Source organism: Phocoena phocoena, chromosome 17 (genome assembly GCF_963924675.1).
Source record: "Phocoena phocoena chromosome 17, mPhoPho1.1, whole genome shotgun sequence".
In the NCBI taxonomy this organism is placed as follows: Eukaryota; Metazoa; Chordata; class Mammalia; order Artiodactyla; family Phocoenidae; genus Phocoena; species Phocoena phocoena.
Genome location: NC_089235.1, coordinates 11,159,892 through 11,186,921, shown reverse-complemented (window position 1 = coordinate 11,186,921; position 27,030 = coordinate 11,159,892).

Below are 27,030 nucleotides of genomic sequence, written 5' to 3'. Positions count from 1 at the left end.
GCAACCACCAATCTGTTCTCTGTATCGATGAGCTTGGTTTTTTCTTACTGTTTGTTTTCAGATTCCACATATAAGAGAGATCATATGGCATTTGTCTTTGTCTGTCTGACTTATTTCACTTATCATCATGCCCTTGAGGTCCAACCATGTTGTCGCAAATGACAGGAATTTCTTCTTTTTTATGGCTGAGTAGTATTCCATTGTGTATATATACCACATCTTCTTTATCCATTCATCCATCCCTGGACACTTAAGTTGTTTCCATATCTTGGCTATTATAAATAATGTAGCAATTAACCTGGAGGTGCAAATATCTTTTTGAGTTAGTGTTTTCATTTTCTTCAGGTAAATACCCAAAGGTGAAATTGCTGGATCATTTTTTGAGGAACCTCCATACTGTTTTCCACAGTGGCTGCACCAAGTCATACTCCCTGCTAACACTGAACAAGGGTTCCCTTTTCTTCACATCCTTGTCAACACTTGTTATTTCTTATATTTTTAATAACAGTCATTCAAACAGGTGAGGGGTGATATCTCAATCTGGTTTTGATTTGCATTTCCCTGATGATTAATGATGTTGAGCATCTTTTCATGTTGGCCATGTATATGTCTTCTTTGGAAAAGACGTCTACTCAATATTCCACCCATTTTTAAATCAGATTGTTTGGTTTTTTATTATTTACTTCATTCTCTACTATGTTTCATATAAAATATCCTACATATAATTTTTTTTTAAATTTCAAGACAATAAAGCAGGGAAATGTTATGTATGTCATGAGGGAAAAGAGTCAATAGAAGATAAAACAGAGATGACCCAGATGTTAGGACAATAATATAGGAATTTAAATTTAACTACAATAAAAATCTTTAAAAATTTATATGGAAAAGATGGACCACATATGAGAAGAGATGAGGAATTTCAGCAAAGACTTAGAATGTACAGTGAAGATCCAAATGTAAAAGTTAGAAGTATAAGATGCTGTATCAAAATTGAAAAATGTTTTCAGTGCTTTGGACTCCACACTTCCATTGTAGGGGGCACAGTTTTGATCCCTGGTCAGGGAACTAAGATCTCACAAGCCACCCAGTGTGGTCAAAAACAAGCAAACAAACAAGCAAACAAAACCAAAAATACTACAACTCACAAATTAAAAAAAAAAAATTTTTTTAAGAGAATCATCAAATGGACTTTATAGCAGACTGGACACAGAAGAAAAGTAAGTGAATTTGAAAACAGATTAGTAGAGTGCATAAAAATTGAAACACAAAGGGTAAAAAAACCCAGAAGACTCTGAAATATGTGGGATAATATCAAATAGTTTAATATGCATGTAGATGGAGTCTTAGAAAGAGAAGAGAGAAAGGGAGAGAAGAAATATGTAAAGAAATAATGTATGAGAACTCTCCAGAACTGCTGAAGGATACCTACTCACCTACCTATAGGTGATACCTATATACCTACCTATAGAAAGCTCAGTGAAAATTCTTAGTTAAATAAATAAGAAAAAATTTCACAAAGGCATCTTAATCAAAGTGCACAAAAGAACAAAGATGAAATCTTACAATTATTCAAAGAAAAAAGACTAGGAACAGCAACATGAATGACAGTTAACTTCTCACCAGAAACAATGGAGACCAAAAGACAATGAAACACCATCTTGAAAGTGTTTAAATTTGAAAATTGTCAGCCTACAATTCTTCAATCAGTGAAAATAATTTTCAAAAGTCAAAATCAAGTGAAGACATTTCAGAGAGACAAAAACTTAGGTGATTTGACTCAGTTAGGTGATTTCACTCTAATAAGTACTAAAAGATACAGATCATTTCCAAAATGAAGGAAAATTATATCAGATGGAACTCTGAATCTAAAGGAAGAAAGAGGGAGCACCAGAAATAAAATTATCTACATAAAGTCTTATATGTATTTTCAAGTTTTTTCACAATGTTCTTAACTATTTAAAGCAATATTTATGTATGTATTATATATGTGTTTGTTCTTACAATATATATTTTTGTGCATTTATCCCTAAAAAAGTTATAATATATTTTTAAGTTATAACTCTGTAACATATTTATAAGTGTACTATGTATATCACAATATTATGGAATACACATAATTACATGAGCAAAGTATTTATTATATAAAAGTAGTATATAAATATTGCATTTAGAAGACATAAATATATTAATATTATATTTACAATGTAGTATTTTGTGTGTTTTATAAAATGTATAAGTAGAAAAATTTTAATGGTATTATTTGAATGTACATTATTATAATTAATTGGCTAAAGTGACCATCAAAAAACCAAAGAAATATAGCTAAGAAGTCACTATACTATAGAAGATAACCATAAATACCACTCAACAAAAGAAAGTAGAAACAAAGGAATAAAGAACAAGTGGAACAAATAGAAAATAAATTCCAAATGGTAGACTTAAACCCAATGTATTCATAACATTAAATGTAAATGGGTGAAACAGCCCAATTAAAAGATAAATGGTAAAATAAAAATTAATATCATCCTATATATGATTTAAAAGAAATACACTTTTAACATGAAAATACAGAATATAAAAGGGCAGAAGAATATAGATCATGCAAACTTAGAACATAACAAAGCTAGCATGGCTATAATAATATCAAAAAAATAAACCTTAAGATAAAGAATATAGCCAAAGATAAAGACAAAAATATCATAATAACCAAAGGGAACATTTTATCTAGAAGACAAACAGTCCAAAGCATATATACCACTAACAGCAGAGCTTAAAAATACATTAAGCAAAATTTGGAAGAACTAATTGGAGAAATAAAAAGCCAACAATCATAAATTGACAGTTTATTACTCTCTTCTCAGTAACTGATAGAAAAAGTAGCCAAAAATATCAGTAAAGATATGGAAGACCCAAACAACCTTAACAGCTGCTTTGAACTAGTTGACATTTATAGCATACTCTATTGTGGAGCTAAAGTAGCACCTAGCCAAGCATCAAGGTACAGGTGGGCATCATACCAACTAACTGTTGTCAAAGGGAAATTATCATCAAAAGTAATGAGGACAGACAGTTATAACTTACGTGTTCAGGTTATTTAAGTATTTGGTCAAATAAAAACTTGTCAGACTATGGACTTTCAGCTTTTGGGTAGTGCTGATTGAAAAAAATCACTCAAGCTAACAGACACTGTGTAGTCTGCCAAAAAACTTGACTTTGGTTCCTACTTGACTTTCTTTGGGTTTTTTTTTTATTGATTTAGCTGTCTCCACAAAGCTGGGAAGTGTAATAAAGAAACAGAAACCATAACAGAGAACCAAACTAATTCCTGGTGCCGAAGAATACAGTGATTGATGTGAAAAATTCAGTAGAGAACTTCAACAGCAGAATTGATCCTATGGAAGAAAGAATCAACAAACTCAAAGATGGGTGGTTTAAAATTATCCAGTGAGAGGAACTAAAAGAAAAGAATGAAAAAGGTATGAGGAAACCTATGTGACCAATGGGACACCGTCAAAGGAAACAATATATGCATTACAGCAGTCCCAAAAAGGAACAGAAAAATAGGTACAGAAAGTTTTTTAAAGAATAATGGAAGAAAAGTTCTCAAAACTGGGAAGGGAAGTGAACATCTGGATCTACGATGCCCAGATAATCCCAAATAGGCTAAATATCAAGCGGTACCTTCACTAAGACACATTACAATCAACGGTCAAAACTCAAATACAAAGAGAATTTTGAAAGCAACAAGAGAAAAGCAACTCATCACATATAAGGGAATCCCCATAAAACTATCAGTGGATTTCTCAGCAGAAACTTTGCAGAGTAGGAGAGAGTGGGATGATATATTCAAAGTGCTGAAAGAAAAAGAACCTGTCAACAAGAATATAATATTTGGCAAAGCTGACTTTCAGAAATGAAGAAACAATAGACTTCTGAAGACAAAAGCTGAGGGAGTTCATCACCACTTGACCTGACTTATAGGAAATGCTAAATTTCTTCAAGTTGAAACAAAAGGACACTAATTAGCAACATAAAACTTAAGAAAGAATAAAATTCACTTGTAAAGGTAAGTATACAGTCAGATACAGAATATTTTAATACTGTAAGGGTGGTGAATAAACCACTTTTAACTCTAGTATAAAAGTGCAAAGACAGAAGTATTAAAAATAACTGTAGCTCTAATAATTTGTTAATGGATACACAATATAAAAAGATAGAAATTCTGACACTAACAACCTAAAATGCAGGGAAGAAAGAAGAAAAAGGGTAGATCTTTGTTTGTAATCAAACTTAAATTGATATCAGCTTAAAATAGACTGTTATAATTACAAGATGTCTTACATAATCCTCATGAGAAACACAAAGAAAAAACCTGCAGTAGGGGGCTTCCTTGGTGGCGCAGTGGTTGAGAGTCCGCCTGCCGATGCAGGGGACGGGAGTTTGTGCCCCTGTCCGGGAGGATCCCACATGCTGCAGAGCGGCTGGGCCCGTGAGCCATGGCCGCTGAGCCTCAGAGTCCGGAGCCTGTACTCCGCAACGGGAGAGTCCACAACAGTGAGAGGCCCGCGTACCGCAAAAAAAAAAAAAAGAAAAGAAAAAATAAAGCCTGCAGTAGGTACACCAAAAAAAATAGAAAGAAATCAAATTATACTACAAAAAAATCACAGAAGAAGACAGCAAAAGATGAAGGAACATAGGAAGCATGAAACAGCCTGAAAACAATAAAATGTTTACAAATAATAAATGTTGGAGAGGGTATGGAGAAAATAAGAAACTAAAAATAGAGTTACCATCTGATCCAGGGATCTCACTCCTGGGCAAATATCTATAGAAAACTTTAATTTGAAAAGATACATGCACCCTAATGTTCATAGCAGCATATTTACAATAGCCAAAACATGGAAGCAACCTATTGACAGATGAATGGATAAAGAAGATGTGGTATATGTATACAACGGAATATTACTCAACCATAAAAAAAGAATGAAATAATGCCATTTGCAGCAACATGGATGGACCTAAAGATTATCATATTAAGTGAAGTAAGCCAGCCAGAGAAAGACAAATATCATATGATATCACTTATATGTAGAATCTAAAAAAAAATACAAATGAACTTATTTACAAAACAGAAATAGACTCACAGACATAGAAAACAAACTTATGGTTACCAAAGGGGAAACATGTATGTGTGGGAGGAATAAATTAGGAATTTGGGATTAACACATACATACTACTATATATAAAAAGATAAAAGCAACAAGGACCTACTGTACAGCACAGGGAACTATACTCAATATTTTGTAATGACCTATAAGGGAAAAGAATCTGAAAAAGAATATATATATATATGTATATAATATATATATATAATATACATATATATATCTGAATCTGTGCTATACACCTGAAACTAACACAACATTGTAAATCAACTATATTTCAATAAAAATAAAAAATAAAAATAGCAGAAGGGAAGAACTGGGAACTGTCATGCCCCGTTGACCAGATGTAAACTTGTATAATCACTTTGCAGAACTTATCGTATCTACCAAAATTGAAGATGCTTATAACTATCATCCAGGATCCTCTTCAAGCAAAATAAATGAAATAATGAGACATATACATGGACAATTATTGTACCAAGGTCTTAAAAAGTGATATAGTAATAAGTAGTAATAATAGTATGGATAGTATTTTAAATGGAAACAATATAAATGCCCATTAGCAAGGGAATAGGAAAATTTTAAATATTGTATTTACATAACAGAATACTATATAGCAATTAAAATATAAACACCAGAGCTAACTGTACTAACATAGATACATCTAAAAAAGCAATGGCATATGAAGACCAAAAAAACAAGAATCAGAATGATACAGTATATTACCATTTATGCAAAATTTTAAACACACAAATAAAACTATATACTTTTGGACATGTATTTGCATAAGTAGTAAAAATATAAAAATAAGGTCATGAAGGATACACAACCACCATGGGGTAGTGGTAGGTAAGGCAACATACTGCTTAAATACCATCTTAACTCTTATCAGTGTTATTATATTATCTTTGGTTGGTAATTATCTGATAAATCTTTATTAATTTTTAAACATTCTTTGTCATTTTTGAAACTTATTTCTCTTCTAAGTGGCATATAGCTAGGTTTTGTTGTTGTTATTTTAAATTAATCTGTTGATTTCTATGAAACAAAAAGCCAAAGACCACCCAGGCACCCAGACTGCTGCAGGGTAACCTCAACTGCCCAGCTGCTCAGGTAGTTGCTGGGGAGTCTGCCAGGAGCCAGCTGGGGGTCTTTGGGATTATTTCACACAGTTGTCTCCCTGGGGTTAGGAGGGCATCACCTCGTGATGTTTTCCATTCCTAGGACATCGTTGCAGGATGCAATCACAAAATCCTCACCACATACTTAGGGGAAGACACGCTTTGAAAAAAAATAATGGCATAAGGAGAAATCTGTTGGAATCCCAGCTACATATTTAATCATAATAATATGATTTGATGCCTATTAAATCAAATCATGTCCTTATACGACTGTACATCATTTTCCATAATGTGGAAAGAATGATACATAGAATTATCTAACCTAACATTTATTCACTCAGCACGTATTAACTTAGTATTTACAGGATGCACGATGCTGTACTAGCCACTAAGGTGATGTAACACGTAAGACTGACTTGATCGTGACCTTCAGTTTACAGCTGATCAGAGAGATAAGGTGCACAAATTCGCATCTGTATAGCACTGAGTTCCTTAAGTGTTTCCCATATATTATTCCACTTAATTCTCATCACACTCTGTGAGATAATTTTTATTTCCCAAGAGAAGTGGGCATCAAATAAATCACATGGCTAGTAAGTTGTTAGGTCTGTTCTATATCTTCACATCTCAATCCTAAGTCCCACCAGGCAGCAAGGTGTTCCCTTTGCAGTGAAAGGAGATGGCTCACCAGACGCTGAGCAGCCCATTCATGGCTTTTTCCTCTTCCCATACTCTTGGCTTACAGGTTCCCTACAATATCCAACCCTTATTCATTTTCAAGCTCAACTATGAAAAGCACCCAGATGTCATAAGTGAGAATCAGTTGCTACCCTCTCTCAGTTTCAACAGCTTTTTGGATATTTCTCAAGTTGCTGATTCAATTCCAGGGAGAAGAGAAGAAATTTTTATCCAGCATTACTAAAGTTCAGGCATACAATAATATTATAAGGTACTATTCTTACCATGCTGAAGATAATTTAGAGCAGTAATTTAAAACAGAGGTTCTATAAACATGGCAGTCCCGGCTCCATTACTAGTCATGTTATGTTACCCTTAGTAAGATGGGATAATTAAAGCACCCAACTCCAAGGGCTTTTGTAAGGATTGGATCTAATAATGCAAACGAAGTGTCCGATTCATAGTAAATGCTCCATGTATGTTAGCTATTGTTAGTTAACATATGAAGAAACTAAGGCTAATAAAGATTAAGTAAAGGTTATCTAAGCCTCCCAAGACTAGTAGGCTAATAAGTGGTGGAGATTGGATTGAAAACAGACTAGTCTAACTTCTGCTTTGGAGTTACGCTCTTTTCTTGAGAACAACTGTACCCAAAGTTTTAAGTTACATACTCACATCACAGAAAAAAAAAGAGCATGTACTCCAAACATTTCTTATAAATGTTATCTGCAATACCCTAATAATAAAGTATATACATTACTAATAACACACAAAATTAGAAATCAAAGGAAGGCTATAAAAAATAAATACAAGTGTAGCATACTTTCACTTCAGATTATTACTCTTACTACCTCTAGGTGAGTGTTTGTCTAATTCTAGTTTGTATCCCTAACCCTAGTGTAAAATATAATGTCTTGCCTATAGCAGATGCTCAGTAAGTGTGGTGAATAAAAGAGTATGAGGTTTTACTCACAGCTGTAACATACGGATATATTTGAATGCAAATGTGCTCAAAAGCAGCGTCTTTGAATTGATTTTTAATGTATCTGCTAGCTTTCAGCTGCTAAAGGTCAAGCTTCAGTCATCTTCCTCAGAGCATTAGTTAAAAGAGAGTTTGTTATACAGCATGAACAGCTGGCATCCCAAAAGGGACATCTGCAAGGAAAAGGAGGAAGGTCCTCAAAGGCATACATAGCCCATTCAAAATTGTTTGCTTAATTCTCCTATATGTAATCCTACAGAAGATGAATGCTGTTGCTGTCTCTTTAAAAACTCTAGATCTGCTGGGGAATTTGTGATTGTTTTATAACCACAGTTCTCGAATTTTTTTCGATGAATGGAATAAACTATAGGTGTAGGTCTTCAACCTGGAGGTGATTTGCCTGTGGTCCGGATGGAAGTGTGTTTTATTTCCTTCCTCACCAGATGAGAGGGTATAAAAGCAGTCACCTGTCAACCCAGTCCAGCAATGAAATTCAGCAGCCTATTGTCCCAATCACTGCTCTCAATCACTCTAAATGGCCTCCAGAGGCAATCATTATTATAGGACATGTTCCTAAGAGTAGATAAATGGAACTCCACCTGCCAGCCTGCATAGGAAAAGATGGACATTCCTGGCCAAAAATATGAAAGGGCCTGGAGCTTTATTGACATTTACATCAAAAATAGTTAGCAGTGAAAGCAGCTGTTGTGGAGTGCTTTCACCTCGACGTGTTTGGAATATGCTGTGAATTGAAAGACAGACCTCCCGATAAGCAATTTACCTTCTGCCAGTCTCCATGTGCTTGCAGCATTACTGAGGACTCGCTGTGATGGGCCACTTAAAGCCGCACATGTGTACAGTTCGGATGAAAGATTAACTACAATTTGAGGCAGGAAGTAAAAAATTGTGGAGTGTCATTCATAATGGCCTACATTGTCATCTGCAGGGTGACACCCTAGCAAGAAGGTGCCTCTGTTGTGACTGCCTTATGGAATCAGATGTCATTCATTCTAACGAAGATCTGACTACAATTCTAACAAGCAGAGAGCAAGACAGCTTAGGACTAGAACCATTAATCTGCCTTGTTTGTTGACATTGCAGTTATGACTAAAATGCCATTATGCAAGAAATTCTTTCAGAAGTAATTCAACAGGGGCAATTGTAACACAGTGTATAATGGCCCAGAACAAAGGATGGGCAAGGAGTTAATTTCTGTATTTATTCTTCACCGTTGATGCAGTCCATTGAATTCTCCCTCCCTTTAAAAATTTCTACTAGATGAAATATATTATGATGCCCCGTGAGTAAAGTACTGGTTGCTGTGTCTAAGCAATATCTAGAATTCCAGTCTCTTCAATACAAAATTCTGTACCAAGTTTTGGTTGGCAATTTCAGAAAGCAGTGTAGCACTTATGATGAATAAGAGTAGATTAAATATTCAGCTGTTCTTTCCCTAAAGCTGTTGCCCCGAACCATGGTATCTGCCGCTCTAGAAACAATATTTACTCCAATCTAAAATAAATAACTGATGGAGTTTTTCCTCCCTTGGCCAAGGAGTTCATCGTTTTCAATCTGATAAGCTGCTCAACAGTGTAGGGTCAGCGGGCACCTGCCAAAGCTGATATTTCTATAGGAATCGAGCACCTTATGGGTCATTATCAACTGTATGAGTCTTCACACATTTCTTTTGAAAAGAGGTCACAGGGTTTCGTTTTCCCCACTAAATGCTGAGAAGCTAGCTGCTCCGTGTCTCTTCTCTTTTGCTAACATCGGATTCTTTGGGTTCCTCGGGGCAGTGGCTAACAAAGAAATGATTCACAGCTGTTTAATCCTTCACAACTCAGGTAGGAAGAAGGCATTTGGTACAATGATGCCTCAAATATCCAATGCGTTTGCTCCTATGACCGTGTCTCCAAGATCCCTACAGTTGGTCGTCAATCCTTGAACCATCCTGGAACACAATTTGTTACCCCCATTACCCCTGGAATCACAGACTGCATGTGTCCAGTATTTCTACTTCTGCTTCAGATCAGAGAATGGTCTAAAGTCCTTAGTAAGCTCAGGAACCTAGGCTTTCAACCTCATGCTAACCAAACTGCTCTGGGAATCTAAAACTATCGGCAAAAACTAGTTGGGTTTTTTTGTTTGGTTGGGTTTTTTTGGGTTTTTTACACTCTGCTTTGTCATAAAAAAGAGGTGGATATTATCACTGATCTCTGATGTATGCTGAAAGGTTTGACTAAACTTACTTCAGAAGCATATTCCTGTTAATCACAATTCCAAACATGTTTCCGGGAGTACAAATACAGGCATGTATTCCAGAGACCATAAATTCACGACATCATTTGTTGTGATTGGTTCCTGGGTGTTTGGCAGCTAAAGCTGGCTCAGCACAGAAATTTTATGTGAGGTGAGTTCTAGCAGGCCTGCATGTAACAGATCAGAGGCGATACTGTGGGTGACTTTCACTTTCAGAGAAACTGCCTTAATTGAGTCTTTTGGTAGCTTCCAGCCAATAAACAGCTGAAGGAAATCACCAGCAGCTGTCTAGCTACTGGCAGACACAGGCTTTGAGGCAGCTATGCAAATTAGCATGTTCCTGGAGCTCCACCCAAAAAAACAAACAGGCTGCAAACACCAAAGTTTCCACTGAACGACTTTTGCCTTTCTGTTCACTCAGGCCTATTCCTAATTCCTGTTCCTATTGTTTCCGTAACAATTTACCACAAATTGAGTGGCTTAAAACAATACAAATTTATTATTTACAGTTCTGTAGGTCAGAGTACAATGGGCCTCACTGGCCTAAAGTCAAGCAGTGGGCAGAATTGTATTCCTTCTGGAGGCTCTAGTGCTGAATCTGTTCCTTTCCTTTTCCAGTTTCTAGAGGCCACCTACATACTTTGGCTTGTGGCCCCTTCCTCCATCGTCAAAGCCAGCAATCCAACACTCCTCTCTCACTCTGACCCCTGTGCTTCCCTCTTTCCCTTATAAGTATTCCTGTGATCTCCCCATCCAGAACCCTTAACTTAATCACATCTACAAAGTGCCCATTGTGAAGTAACAGAGTCTGGGGATTAGGAGGTGGACATCTCTGAGGGGCCATTTTTATCCCTCCCACATCAACTTTATAGGAATGTTCTCTGAGTTCATTGCCTTTGTTCCAGCCCTCAGGGGTGGTCATGGCAGGGGAGACTATCACTCCCACGTAGTGAGTGAGTAAGGAAACCAAGGTTCAGAATACTTCATGACTTGCCCAACCCCACACTTGCTTAGGCAGAATCATATGTCCGGGGTTATAAAAGGAGTGCAAAACTCATCGCTTTTTAAAAACTCTCATTTTTGCACCCATATAAGGAGAACTGGGCTATCACAAAGGCATGCAGAGAGGACCTGGTCCCCTTTGATGACACTGCATTTTAGTTCTAGTTTTTTCCCATGCCAGCCTCTCCCAGCTTGAATCTTTGCTTTCTTTGGAATCTGAAGCTGGATTTAACAGAGACCAAATCTTTTTTTTAATTAATTAATTAACATCTTTATTGGAGTATAATTGTTTTACATTGTTGTGTTCGTTGCTGCTGTATAACAAATTGAATCAGTTATACGTATACATATATCCCCATATCCCCTCCCTCTTGAGCCTCCCTCCCACCCTCCCTATACCCCCTTCTAGGTGGACACAAAGCACCGAGCTGATCTTCCTGTGCTATGCGGCTGCTTCCCACTAGCTATCTATTTTCCACTAGCTATCTATTTTACATTTGGTAGTGTATATATGTCCATACCGCTCTCTCACTTTGTCCCAGCTTACCCTTCCCCCTCCCTGTGTCCTCAAAATCTTTCACTTCCCTTCTTAAACCTTCTATGTGCTCTTGGCCTGTGAAGTGCCTATGTACCTTAATCCTTCATTTCCATTCAGATAATAAATATCTTAAAAACAAGTATTATTTATGGGGCACTGCATTAGGTTGAGCTTTCTGGTAGACTGGAGATAAGAGTCACAGCATCACTAGTATAACAGTACAGTACTGAGACCAGGATTCGAATCTCAATACATTCTTTTCTATCCAGGTGACCTTGGCCTGATTACTTTGCGCTCCTCTAAACTTTAATGACTTTATTTTCAAAAAGGTGTAACCTGGCACCATTATTAATGATTAAAGAGGATGACATATGATAGTACCAGGTGTGTAGAATGATGAACATGTTTGTTCCTTCTTTTCCTCTCTTATTGCCCAAGAGAAACAGGAGAGCTGAATCGTGGAACCAAATTAGGGATATTTGCACATTAAAAAAAAAACAAGAGGAGAAATTTTATTTGGCAATATTTAACATTGGGAATAACTCTAAAAATTTGGAATCTCAAATAGAATGGCAGGTGCAGAGGTGTTCCTAAGTGAGCAACTTCCAGCTCTTTGTCAAATCTCATCACATAGGTGTAGATCCCAGATTGCAGGGAATTACAGTCATTCTACTAAATTACATGGGAGATTGCTTCAGATATATGATAAAAAATGACTGGGTAATACAAATTTCTTTCCTTAATACAGGAGGATCATAAAGAAGTGAAAAATAGTATAAAAGTCCTTGTCCTATTTCCTTCATTCCACCCAAAACTCATTCATTCATTTTTTGCTTATGCATTACTTCATTTGATATTTCTTGAATATGTACTGTGTGCTACTTTCATGAACCTAGGAATACTATGATGAATAAAACTAGGATGTCTGCCAAAATGGCACAGACAAGCAGTAACAATTGAGGAAAATAAGTACTATGACAAAGTATGTCAAGATGCTTTAGGCGCAAAGTGGAAGGGCATCCATTTTAGCTATTAAGGAAAAGGAGTCAGGGATGTCTTCCTAGAAAGAGAATATCTAATATGAGAACCGAATACTAAGTAGGAATTACCCAGGCAAGGAGAAACAAGAGTGAGGGTATTCTAGGCAAAAGCAGAGCCTATGCAAAGATGTGAAGAAGAGAGCACATGCCATGTGTAGGTGAATGCAAGATGTTTGTTTGGCTAGAGAATTCTGTAAAATGTTAAAACTTGTGGAAATGTACTAACACTCTCTGCCTCCCCAACCTCAATAGCTCTCTTGAATAGCAAATGTGGAACCCTCTGCCAAGAGCTTCACACTCTCCCAGAGAAGGTACAGCTCCCCCAAATGTAACTGTTTTTCTGTTGGCGAAGATTTCCGCAAATGTTTTCGAATCTAAAATGTTTCCCTCAGAAGCACTGACCACTTTTCCACAGCTCTGCACCCACATTTGGGGGAGAAAGCCTCATGCTTCAGACCCGACTAGAAGGACTCCAACCTTATTCTGTAAGGCTAGAAAATATGGACTGAGAAAAAATGCAACGGGCAGTCCACCTCATGGCTACCTGAAATTAAGCAGAAAGTGCTCCAACTCTTCCTGTTTTTGTCCCCCAAACTGGGAAATGCAAAGTGTGATCCAGTCAGGAGAGTGAGTGGCTGTATACCTACTGAGAAGGTGTCACTTAGGGAGTCCACCTGAAAACTACCTCCTTTCCCCTGCCTGTCACTATCAAACTTCTTTGTCTATTACACAAGTAGATTGCCAACTTCTGTAAAACAAGCAGATGAGAAGCAGAAATTAGGCTTTAGAGGTGATCTGTTTTTAACCCAAGGAAATTTACTCCACAGAAACAGATGGAATAGGAAAAGAAGACCCCAGTAATGGTACATAGTGGAGTTTGAGACTTTTGTGTGCTGGGAGACCAAAAGCAGGAAGAGTTGGAGTGCTTTCTGCTTACTTTAAGATCTGTCCATTCATATCATCCACCTGTTGAGAGTATGAGAACCAACAGAGTAGAATACAAGGTCCCATTTCAATGCAGCAGAGCCATACTAGATGAGAGTGTTATGAACTCTAGGAGTTAGGTGATCTAGAGGTGAATCTGATTTCCAATAATACATCTAAAAATTGGATTTAATAAACCCCCAAATGGATAGGGAGCAAAACCACTGGAAACCTAGCAATTATTTCCTTATTGGTAATGAACAGATCTCTATAGCTGTCTCCAGTATGAGTGAAAAGAAAAAAAAAATAAACACAAACATACATGTAATAAAATAAACCAAAGGCAAGGGGTTGAAAATAACTCTATAGAATAAGGGGAATGGAAAGCTCAGAAGAAGAGAACTCCAAAAGAGATTTACTGTAGCTACTAGGAAAAAAAATCTCAACAGTTTGAAAACTAAGTAATATATGAGAAGATATAACCTTTAGGAAATGGGAACCCACACATAGAGAAGAAAGAGGAAAGGAAACAGAATGAAATGAAAATTATAAAAACATATTAAGGAAAAATAGAACTAAATTAAATCACATAACAAAATTACAATGAAAAGTATAGTAGACACTACATAAAATCAAATCAGCAATCAGCAGGACAAACTTAAGTTTGTCCTTTGCAAAGAAGGATAAAATAACAAAGGACTAAGACAAATTAGAGATAAGCTGACAGTGGACCAGAAATAGAAACTTTCATAGCTTCAAAGTTATACTAGTGCTTAACTAATAAACCAGAACAGCCGTAACAAAAACAAAATTCAAAGACAAAATTTCAGAAAATGTTGGTGAGTGCACTGAAGACCTAAGGATTCAGATTTCAAAGTGCATACCAGGCTCTTAGCAAAAATCAATGAGAAGACATCAACTCATGGTATATACTAGCAATTTTTAAAATTACAAGCATAAAGAAGAAATCCAGACTTGACTAACTCAGAGACAAAACTGTCCATCTTTAAACAAATGAAAATCCATGTTAAGTTTGCAATTTAGAAAATATCTAGATGGTCATAGAAACAAAAAAGGAAATACCCTGAGTGACATTTGTAAGATGGTAGAATAGTAGAATAGGAAGCCCTTGACTCCCCCCTCCCCCAATGCACTAATTCAACAGCAACACATGAATCAGTTTGCTTTGTGAGAAATCTAGAAACTTAAAAGACTCTTGCACCTTGGGTGAGTATAAGTCCAGCCACATTGACACTACCCTGGGCCCTGGCTTCTCTCTTTCTTGTCTCAAGTTGCTGAGGAGGCCTAGCATACAACAGTCCCCTGAGGGCTATTGAGAACAAAGTGTTGGTTTGAACTAGCATGGAGGCACTTACCACAGCTCCTCCCCTGGCTTAGTGCAGAGCCAGTGAGCAATAAACCCCAGCTCTCCCTGGGGAAGGAAAGAGTGTGACCATAGATAGCTCCAATATCCCAACTTTTCCAGGGGATGCACAAAGGACTATCTTCTGTCTCATTGGTCTTGGTGCACTAACCAGATTTGGCATACTCTAACTGTCTTAGAGCTAGTGAGGACAAAGATGGTTGATTTAACATTTAACTAGTCGCCACAGCCTCTTCCACTGGCTTAGTGCAGAGAAAACAAGTGAAAAAGCCCAGATTTCAACTTCTCCTTGGGAAGGGAAAGAGTTGGGAAAATGTTCAGTAATGGATAGAACAACTAGACAAAAATCTAAAAAGAAACAGCTAAACTGAACTACACTGTAGACCAAATGAACCTAACAGACATATACAGAACATCAACCCAATAACAGCAGAATATGTATTTTTCTCAAGTGCACACATTCTCTAGGATAGAAACATATTAAGTTACAAAACAATGCTTAACAAATTTTAAAAGGCTGAAATAATATGAAGTACCTTTTCCAACCACAATGGAATGAAAGTAGAAAGCAACAGCAGAAAGAAAGCTGGAAAATTTACAAATATGTGGAAAGTAAATAGTACATGTTTGAATAACCAGTGGGTCAAAAAAGAAATTCAAAGGGAAATTAGAAAATATCTCCAAACAAATACACAATACACCATAATTTATGGGATGCAGTAAACACAGTTCTAAGAGGGAAGTTTATAGTGATAAACATCTACATTAAAAACAAAAAGAACTCAAATGAACTAACTTGACAACCCAAGGAACCAGAAAAAGAAGAACAAATGAAATCTAAAATTAGGAGAAAGAAATAAAAAAGTTTAGAGAAGAAATACATGAAAGAGAAAATAGGAACACAATAGAAAAAAATCAATAAAACTGAGTTGGTTCTTTGAAAAAAATAAAATTGACAAACCCTTAGCTAGATTAATAAAAAAGAAGAAGATTCAAATCAATGAAATAAAAAATGGGACATAAGACATTACAACAGATGTCACAGAAGTATAAAGGATCATAAGGGACTGCCATGAACAATTACACACCAACAAACTGGATTACCTGGAAGAAATAGATAAATTCCTAGAAATATACAACCTGCCCAGACTAAACTATGAGAAATAGAAAGTCAGAATACACCTTTAACTAGTAAGCATACTGAAACAGTAATTAAAACCCTCCCAACAAAGAAAACCCCAGAACCAGGTAGCTTTGACAGTGAATTCTACCAAATATTTAAAGAAAAATTAATGCCCGTACTTCTCAAACTTTTCCAGAATTTATAGAGGAGAAAACTCTTCCAAATCATTACCCTGATACAAAACCCAAATGAAGGCAAATAAAAAAAATACTACAGGCCAATACCCCTGATGAACATAGGTACAAAAATCCTCAACAAAATACTAGCAAACCGAATTCAATAGTACATTAAAAGGATCATACACCATGACCAAGTGAAATTTATTTTGTACATAGTATGCAAAAATGGTTTAACATATGCAAATCAATTAATGGTATATACCACATTAACAGAATGAAGGATAAAAATCACACGATCATCTCAATAGATGTGGAAAAATCATTTGACAAAATTCAACATCCTTTTATGATAAAAACTCTCAACAGACTAGGAATAGAGAGAAATTACCTCAACATAATAAAGACCACAGTTAATATTATACCCAACTATGAATGACTAAAATCTCTCTCACTAAGATTAGGAGCAAGGCGAGGATTCTCACGTATCACTTGTATTTAACATAGCAATGGAGTCCTTACCAGATAAATTAAGCAAGAAAAAGAAACAGAGGGCATCCAAATTCGAAAACATCCCCCGTCTGTGGATGACATAATCTTATATATGGAAAACCCTAAAGATGCCACACACAAAAAAACTGTTAGAACTAATAAAATAATTCAGTAAAGTTACAGGATATAAAATTAACATACAAAAATCAGTTGTATGTCTCTACACTAACAGACTATCTGAAAAGAAAATTAGGAAAATAATCCCATTTGTAATAGCATCAAAAAGATTAAAATGCTTAGGAATAAACTTGAAGAAGAGATGAAAGACTTTTACAGTGAAAACTTCAAAACATTGCTAAAAGTAATTAAAGACAAAAAATATGGGAAGACATCTATGTCCATAGATTGGAGTATTTAATGTTAAAATGTACATACTACCCAAAATGATCTACAGATTCAATGAAATCCCTATCAGAATATTAATGACATTTTTTATAGAAATTTTAAAAAATCTAAAATTCATATGGAACCACAAAAGACTCTGAATAGTCAAATCAGCCTTGAGAAAGAACAACGCTGGAGGACTCACACTTCCTGATTTAAAAGCTTACTACAATGTATAATAATTGAAACAGGTGGTACTTGTATAAAGATAGACATATAGACTAATGGAACAGAATAGATAGCCTAAAAATAAATCCATCAGTATAAGGTCAACTGATCTTCAACCAGATTGCCAAACATAAACCATGGGGGAAGGGTAATCTAGTCAACAAATGATGCTGGAAAACTGGACATCCACATGCAAAACAATGAAATTAGACCTTTATCTTATAGCACACATAAAAGTCAATTCGAAACGGACTAAGAATTTAAACCTATGATTTGAAATTTTAAAAGTCCTAGGAGAAAACAGGGGAAACATTTCATGACATTAGATTTGGTGATGATTTCACGACTATGACACCAAAAGCACAGACAACAAAGGAAAAATAGACAAGTGGGACTACATCAGACTAAAGAGCCTCTGCACAGCAAAGAAAACCTTCAACAGAGTAAACAGGGAATTTATGGAATGGGATAAAATATTCACAAACCATATATCTTTTAAGTGGTAAATTTCCAAAATATATAAGGAACTGCCACAAGTCAATAGCAAAAACAAACAAACAAAAAACCCCAAACCTAACAGCCTGGTTAAAAAATGGGCAAAGGACTTGAAAAGACATTTCTCCAAAGAAGACAACCAAATGGCCAACACGTATATGAAAAGGTGCTCAAAGTCACTAATTATCAGGAAAATGCAAATCAAAACAATAATGACATACTACCTCACACTTGTTAGGATGGCTATTACCAAAAAGACAAAAGACATTAAGTATTGGTGAGGATGTCAAGAAATTGGAACCCTTGTACACTGTTGATGGGAATGCCAAATGGTGCAGCCACTATAGAAAAACAGTATGGAAGTTCCTCAAAAAATTAAAAATAGATCTACCGTATGATTCAGCAACCCCACTTTTGGTATTTATCCAAAAGAACTGAAATAAGGATCTTGAAGAGATATTGGCTTCCTATGAGATAATAATATTCCCACATTCATTAAAGCACTCTTCACAATAGCCAACACATGGAGACAATCGAAACATCCATCAAGGGATGCATGCATTTTAAAAGTGTGATATACATACAATGAGATATTATTTAGCTTCAAAAAAGAAGTATATCCTGCAATATGTGACAACATGGATGAACCAAAGGATATTATGTTAAGTGAAATAAGCCCGTCGCAAAAGGACAAATACTGCATGATTTCACTTACATGAGGTATCTAAAATTGTCAAACTCATAGTAGCAAAGGATATAATGGTGGTTGCCAGGGGCTGGGAGAAGAAGAAAGTGGAAGGTGCTAATTAATGGTATAAAATTTCAGTTATGCAAGGTGAGTAAGTTCAGGAATCTGCAGTACAGCATTATGCCTAAGGATAACAATATTGTGTTGTACACTTAAAAATCTGTTAAGAGGATAGATCTCCTGTTAAGTGTTCTTACTACAATTAAAAAAAAAAAAACATACTGGCAAAATCTGAAAAATGTCTGTACCTGAGTAAATAGTATCATGACAATGTCAATTTCCTGGGTTTGCCAAAGTACTGTGGCTTTGTGACATACAGTATTATCATTGAAGGAAGCTAGAAGGAAGGGTACATGGGAACTCTATACTGTTTGTGCAACTTCTTGTGACTTACAAAATGAAATTATAATTTTAAGAAAAGAGGAAGAAAGAAAGAAAGGACATGCCCCAGTGGCAGGAATGCATGAGAATTTCAAAGCCAAAGCAACAGGAATTCATACTGAATGACTCTTATCAGGTCCTCAGGAATATGATGAAGCCCTAGACCTAACTACCAGTTTACAGGAGGAATAGGGAACCTGGAAACATGATAAACACGACAGGGATGTCATTAGGAAACTCCTGACTGTGAGAAACTACAGAAAAACTACTGGATTCTTTGATAAATTTCAAAAAAGGTGGGGGAGAGGCAGGGCTGAACAACAGTAAAAATTGAAAGATACTTAATAATATCAAACAATTACAATCTATGTTCTTTTTGGATCCTCATTTTACTTAATAAATAAATTGTTCAGTAAAATGGATCATGGCCTCAGGGTTGGGAGCTGTGGTTTTAATGCCCACAAAAGAAGAGGTGAGTCATAAGCTCTGTGAATCAGGGAGTTGCAACTGGGCTTCCTGCAGAGCTGGGAGCCACAGAAGACCTGTTGGTCTGTGAATTAAGGGCAGGAAATGCCTCTAGAGACTTGGGAAATGGTAAGGGAGCTGGTTAATTTGGGGGGTAGGATGGGGATATGTTCAAAATACAGTGGATCAAAAATACTCTGAAATTATCAGAAGATGAACGTGGGATAATTTTTTAAAAGGAGAATAAAAATGTTAATTAACTTCAGGCTATCCTTGGTATGCATATTAAAATTTAAAAGCAACCACTGAGAGAATGAAAGAATAATGCACAACTCCCAAAGAGAAGGAAGCTTTCTAGCAGAAGAAAATAAATAGAATATGGAAAATTCCATTAAATCTAATAAAAAACAGGAAAAAAGGAAGCAAACAAAAATCATGCTTTTTTCCAAGGAGAGTTGAAATAATCACAAAAATTGACCATATATGAGGCCCTACAACTATGTCACAAAGTTCTAAAAAAGCTGGAAATTGGTAATGAAGATATATTCTCCCAAACTCATATATCTGGAAACTAAAATGAGTCTAATTCAGAGGTAAGGATAAAAAAAATCACAATGGAAATTTCAAAATATTCAGATTTCATTAACTGGTCACAAAAGAAGATGAAACTATTTCATTGTTCATCAGAATTTTAAGAGCCCACTGCTTTCCTGAGTTTTTGTTTGTTCTGCATCTCAGTGCCTCTTTGGGAGGCCTCGGCTCTATCCAGGCTGTCTGGTCCTCCAGCTTCTCAGAGCCCCGTGGGAGCTCTGAAGACTGTTCCGTTTACAGCTCCTGACACCTTTTGCCCTACCCAGCAGAGGTTTACCCTATGTGTGCCCAGATTAGCGTGCAAAGACCCTATGCAGACCCTATGCATTTTTGGAGCTCTCTCTCTGTGGCCTGCTCCCCGCCCCCTCTGGTTCTCTGCTCCACAGATACCAGCTCCTGAGTCTCCCCTGACTCCAAACTCTGTGGCTCTGACTCATCCAGCCGTCTGTTGGATCCCTGCCCTGCACACCAGTCAGGAAAATGCCTCCAGACAGAAAGCCAGGGCAGACATTCTCTGGGATCACAGTCCTGCAGGGCTCAATGTCTAAAAGCAGTCCCATATATTTTTGTCCAGTTTTTAGTTATTTATATCAGGAAGGCAAGTCCAGTCCCAGTTACACTCGTCTAGCTGGAAACAGCAGTGCAATCCATATTAATTTTAGCATTTTTCCCCATTCACTATGTGAGACTTTTCTTTTTCTTTCTCGTTTTTTTCCACCATAGTTTCAAGACAATTAGAAATTTGATTTTTTTTTAAGTATAGTTGATTTACAATACAATATTTGTTTCAGGTATACAACAGGAATTTGATATTTTTACAGATTGTACTCCATTTAAAGTTATGATAAAATATTGACTATATTCTCTGTGCTGTACATTCATCCTGTATCTTATTTATTTTATACCTAGTAGTTTGTACCTCTTAATGCCCTTACATTCCCACCAAAAATATACTAGGGTTCCCTTTTCTCCACATCCTCACCCACATTTATTTGTTATCTTTTTGACAATAGCCATTCTGACAGGTGTGAGGTGATATCTCATTGTGGTTTGGATTTACATTTACCAGATGATTAGTGATGCTGAGTGTCTTTTCATGTGCCTGTTGGCCATCTGTATGTCTTCTTTGGAAAAATTTTTATTCGGGTCTTCTGCTCATTTTTTAATTGGATTGTTCAGGGTTGTTTTTTTTAATATTGATTATATGAGCTCTTTATATATTTTGTATATTAACCCCTTATCAGACATTTCAGTAGGTGATGTTTTTGTTTTGTTGGTGGTTTCCTGCACTGTGCAAAAGCTTTTAAGTTTGATTAGGTCCCATTTGTTTATTTTTGCTTTTGTTTTCCTTGCCTGAGGAGACAGATCCAAAAAAGTATTGCTAAGACTTATGTCAAAGAATGTACTGACTACGTTTTCTTCTAGAAGTTTTATGGTTTCCATTTTTACATTTAAGTCTTTAATCCATTTTGAGTTTATTTTTTTATATGGTGTGAGAAAACGTTATAATTTCATTCTTCTACATGTAGCTGTCCAATTTTCCAAATAGCACTTACTGAAGAGACTGTTGTTTCTCCATTGTATATTTTTGCCTCCTTTGTCATAGATTAACTGACCATTTGTACGTGGATTTATTTCTGGGCTCTCTGTTCTGTTCCACTGATCTATGTGTCTGTCTCTGTGCCAGTACCATACTGGTTTGATTACTGTAGCTTTGTAGTATAGTCTGAAGTCAAAGAGTGTGCTACCTCCACCTTTGTTCTTTTTACTTAAGACTGCTTTGGCTGTTCAGGTCTTTTGTGGTCTCATATGAATTTTAAAATTATTTGTTCCAGTTCTGTGAAAAATGTCATGAGTATTTTGATAGGGATTGTATTAAATCTGTAAATTGCCTTGGGTACTATGGACATTTTAATATTAATTCTTCCAGTTCATGAACACAGATATCTTTCTATTTCTTTGTATCATCTTCCGTTTCCTTCATCAATGTCTTATAGGTTTCAGAGTATGGATCTTTTACCTCTTTGTTCAAGTTTATTCCTAGGCATTTTATTCTTTTTGATGCAATTATAAATGGGATTGTTTTCTTGCTTTCTCTTTCTGATAGTATGTAGAAAAATAAGAGATTCTGCATAATAATCTTGTGTCCTGCAACTTTATTAAATTTATTTTTTAGTCCTAATTGTGTTTTGGTGGAGACTTCAGGATTTTCTACATAAAGTATCATGTTGTTTGCAAATGGTGACAGTTTTACTTCCCTTCCAATTTGGATGCCTTTTATTTCTTTTTCTTATCTGATTGCTGTGGCTAGGACTTTCAAAACTATGTTAAATAGGAGCAGCAAGAGTGGGCATCCTTGTCTTCTTCCTGATTTTAGAGGAAAAGCTTTCTGCTTTTCATCATTGAGTATTATGTTGGTTGTGGGTTTGTCATAAATGTCATTTATTTTTGTTGAGCTATGTTCCCTCTAATACCCATGTTGCACTGTGCCCTGGAGTCTTACAATCCTTGTAACTGCCAAGCTGCTAGACCAAAGAAAGAACCCAGCATCAGTGACAGAGACATCTGTGATTTATTGGACAGGGAATCTTACAAGTCAGAGTCAAAGGTCCTGGAACAATGTTTATGGTCAATGGCAGGTAGGACGTAGCAGCAATCTTTGCTCCACAGGAGAGTAGGAGGCTATCAGTTATGGGGGTATGATGTCAGAAGGGATCCTTGGTTGCCAGGGGGACTGGGGCGAGGGCCAGCATTTCCTGTTGATGATGGAACATACCGGAGTCATTCTGTTCCAAGGGCTAGAACAATTGTTAGCTGGGGGTCAGGTCAATCATGCAAGTGGTTACTGATTAAACTTTCAGCTTAGGAAGGGGAGGCAATCATGTGCATAAGGTAAGGGTGAGGCAGGACTGGGTTGGGCAGGGGATGTACAGAGAGCAAGAGAGCAGCCATCTTGTGGGGCCTGATCCTACAACCAACTTTGATGAAGGTATTTATCATGAATGGGTGTTGAATTTGTCAAATGCTTTTTCTGCATCTATTGAGATGATCATGTGATTTTTATCCTTCATTTTGTTAATATGCTGTATCACATTAATTGATTTGCAGATACTGAACCATCCATGCTTCCCTGGAATAAATCCCACTTGATCATAATTTATAATCCTTTTTATATATTGCTAAATTAGGTTTGCTGACATTTTGTTGAGAATTTTTGCATCTATATTCATCAGAGATATTGGCCTGTAATATTCTTTTTTTGTAGTGTCTTTGTCTGGTTTTTGTATCAGGTAATGGTGACCTGATACATAGAATGAGTTTCAGGGTGTACCCTTATGTGTTTGGTAGAATTTACCTGTGAAGTGTTTGGTCGTAGACATCTGTTTTTTTGGGAGTTTTATGATTACTAATTCAATTTCAATACTAGTAATCATAAATTCAGATTATCTATTTCTTCCTGATTCAGTCTTGGAAAATTATGTTTCTAGGAATTTATCCATTTCTTCTAGGTTGTCCTATTTGTTGGTATGTAACTGTTCATAGTATTCTCTTATGATTGTATTTCTGTGATATCAGTTTTAATTTTCCTCTTTCATTTCTTATTTTGTTTATTTGGGTACTTTCTCTCTTTTGAATGATCCTGCCTAAAGGCTTATCAATTTTGTCTGTCTTTTCAAAAAACTAGCTCTTGGTTTCATTGATCTTTTCTATTTTTTTTTTTTTTTTTGGTTTCTATTTTATTTATTTCCATTCTGATCTTTATTATTTCCTTCCTTCTGCTGACTTTGGGCATTGTTCTTTTTCTGATTTCTTTAGATGGTATGTTAGGTTGTTTGAGATGTTTCTAGTTTACTGAGGTAAGCCTGTATTGCTATAAACTCTCTTAGGACTGCTTTTGCTGCATCTCATAGATTTTGGAAAGTTGTGTTTTTTAATCTTCATTTATTTCAAGGTATTTTCTGATTCCCTCTTTGATTTCTTTGTGGACCATTGCTTTTTTTAGTGGCATTTTATCATTTATTCTCCATATGTTTGTGTTTTTTCCATTTTTCTTCCTATAATTGATTTTTTTCTTTTTTAAAAATTTAAATTTATTTATTTATTTATTTGGGGCTGCATTGGGTCTTCGTTGCTGCATGTGGGCTTTCTCTAGTTGCAGCGAGCGGGGGCTGCTCTTCATTGTACTGCACAGACTTCTTATTGTGGTGGCTTCTCTTCTGCAGCACTGGCTCTAGGCACGCAGGCTTCAGTAGTTGCGGTACGTGCGCTCAGCAGTTGTGGCTCGCGGGCTTAACTGCTCTGCGACATGTGGGATCTTCCCGGACCAGGGCTTGAACCTGTGTCCCTGCATTGGCAGGTGGATTCTTAACCACTGCACCAGGGAAGCCCCATGTAATTGATTTGTAGTTTCATACCACTGTAGTGGAAAATATGCTTGATATAATTTCCTCTTAAATTTGTTGAGACTTATTTTGTGGCCTCCACGTGATCTCTCCTGGAGAACGTTCCATGTGCACTTGAAGGAGTGTCATTGTGTGGGAACATCCTTATGCAGTCTGTGTGTGCCTAGTAGGTTTGGTGGGAGAGCTGGATCTGAAGTGAACACAGGCCACATCTTCCGCTGGGGTGCACTGGCAGCTACTGCCTTGGTGAGAGGCAGGACTGGAGTTGGAGAGGGGTTAGAGCCAGAGCCCGGTGCAAGCTGGAGCTTCTCCTATGCTCAATGGCATTCACTGCCCTATTGGGGATGAGGAAAGGGCCTGAGGGCTTAGAACTGCACTTCTGTGCTGATTTCACTTTTTCCCTGTAAAAACTGCATGCCTTGTTTAGAGACTGGTTCAGGGCTAGAGGGGTTGGAGCCGCACTACTGAGCTGGTTTTGCTGTCTCTCCAGCGTGTGCAGGGATGCATGCACTGGCAAAGGCTGCCTCTGCCCTGGTCAGAGGCAAGACTGGGATCCAACCCAGCCCTTTTCCCTCTAAGTGTGCATACTCTCATCGGCAATGGCAGCCTCTGCCTTAGTGGGAAGCAGCGTAGGAGCAAGAGGGCTTACAGCAAGAGCGTACTGTGTGCTGGGAGGTGCACTGGGGAGGTCCTGGCAAGCCAGCCAGAGCACCAGGCAGTTTTTAATCTGCTGCCTCAGTGCTGTGATTGGGAGTAAGCAAGTCTGTGAGCACACCCTCTTCAAGAGTGGAGTCTTGGTTTCTTGGAGCCTTCCGGTAAGCCCCACTGGTTTTCAAACCAGCTAAAGGGGTGTGTCTTCCCAGTGTCAGACCCCAGGGCTGCAGTGCTAATATGTGGCTCGAGCCCCTCTCTCCCCAGGGAGGATCTCGGAGACTATGCTATCCCCTTCCTCTTCTGGATCCCTTGCTAGGGGTGCAGGTCTCAACTAGATTGCTTCTCCTCCCTTCCTTCAAGACCTTGTGTGGATTGTTCTTTACAGCCCTGGCTGTAGAAGAGCCATCTGCCAGTCTTCAGGTCGATTTCAGTGATAACTGTTCTATATGTAGCTGTAGTTTTGATGTGTCCACGAGGGGAGGTGAGCTGAGCATCCTTCCACTCCACCATCGTGATCCTGCCTCTGGATGAAATTGGACTTCTAATTAAGCTCTAGTTAAAGCATAAGTCCAGAATGACAGAGACATTTAAAATCTGGACACTAAACAAAGTAAAAGTAGAAGGAGATAATGCTATTTAACTCATTTAATATGAGTGCAGGGTGTTAACATCCACATCACCCCAAAGACCTACTTCCATCCCCACCAAGAGAGCAAATTCCGGGAGGACTGTGGCTGTAGGAAAGTGGTCTCATAACTCCTTTACTGGCTCCTATTGTGGGATTCCTTCCCAAGTCACAAGAAGTACAAATGATAACCTTCGCTTGTAAGTGATAATCTTCTCCACGAGATTGTGCTCAGAATCATCTTGACTTTTAGTTTTCATCTGGATGGCAGCAAAAGACATACACGGTCCCAGAACTGACTGAACTAAGTGACTTACTGTAATTTGCAGAGTGCGCTCCTGTAGTACCATAGTCTGTCACTGTGGTTCCACTCTCTCCTTTGAGACGGGCACCGTTTGGCTTTCCTCAGGCTGTCCACAGTGCAGGGCTGCACGTCCTTGTCATGGGCCTCTCAGGGCTGCCTTCCTGTCCCCGAGTGCTCACACAAATGCATATTTCCCCGGAGGTGCTCCCTAACTCACCCGACCTGCCTCCCTGATCAGCCCTACTTATTCCCACAGCCCTGAAGGGGCACACACTTCATGACGAGGAAAACCCCTTGAAGCGCCTTCCCCTCACCCCTGATTTCCACGGAATAAAAGGCACTGGTGTAGCAGGATCCTTCCCTTGCTTCTGCCTAACCCAGCCTGCTTACACAGCAGGCCCGTCAGCAAACACGTGTCAGCTAGCACGCCAGCTTGACCACACCATCCCTTTCGGTGATTTACGACTACATGACTCACGTTTCGGTTATGAACATTCAGAAAGTGCCATGTGCTGACTGAAGGTGTGAGTGTCCTTAATCTTCTGGCTAAATTTTAAACATAATCTATGCTCATCCCTTAATTTCATGAAAACCATTTAAAGGCGGCAACGAACATAATAAGCGTAATTGTTCCAATGAAGAAGTAAACAGGGAAAGAAAGAAGCTAAATGCTTGAGATATTTTTGGTTAGGTTCATGATAGCTTATATTACAAATTAAGCCCCCAACTTGGTAACAGAGAAACCTTTCTGTTTTGCTTGCGTATATTGTCTTTTGTTTTATTTTAATTGGGTAGGTAGTATTTTGGGAGGTTTTAGGTTTAAAGATGATTGAAACATAACAATTGCTATTTGTTGAATTTCTTTATA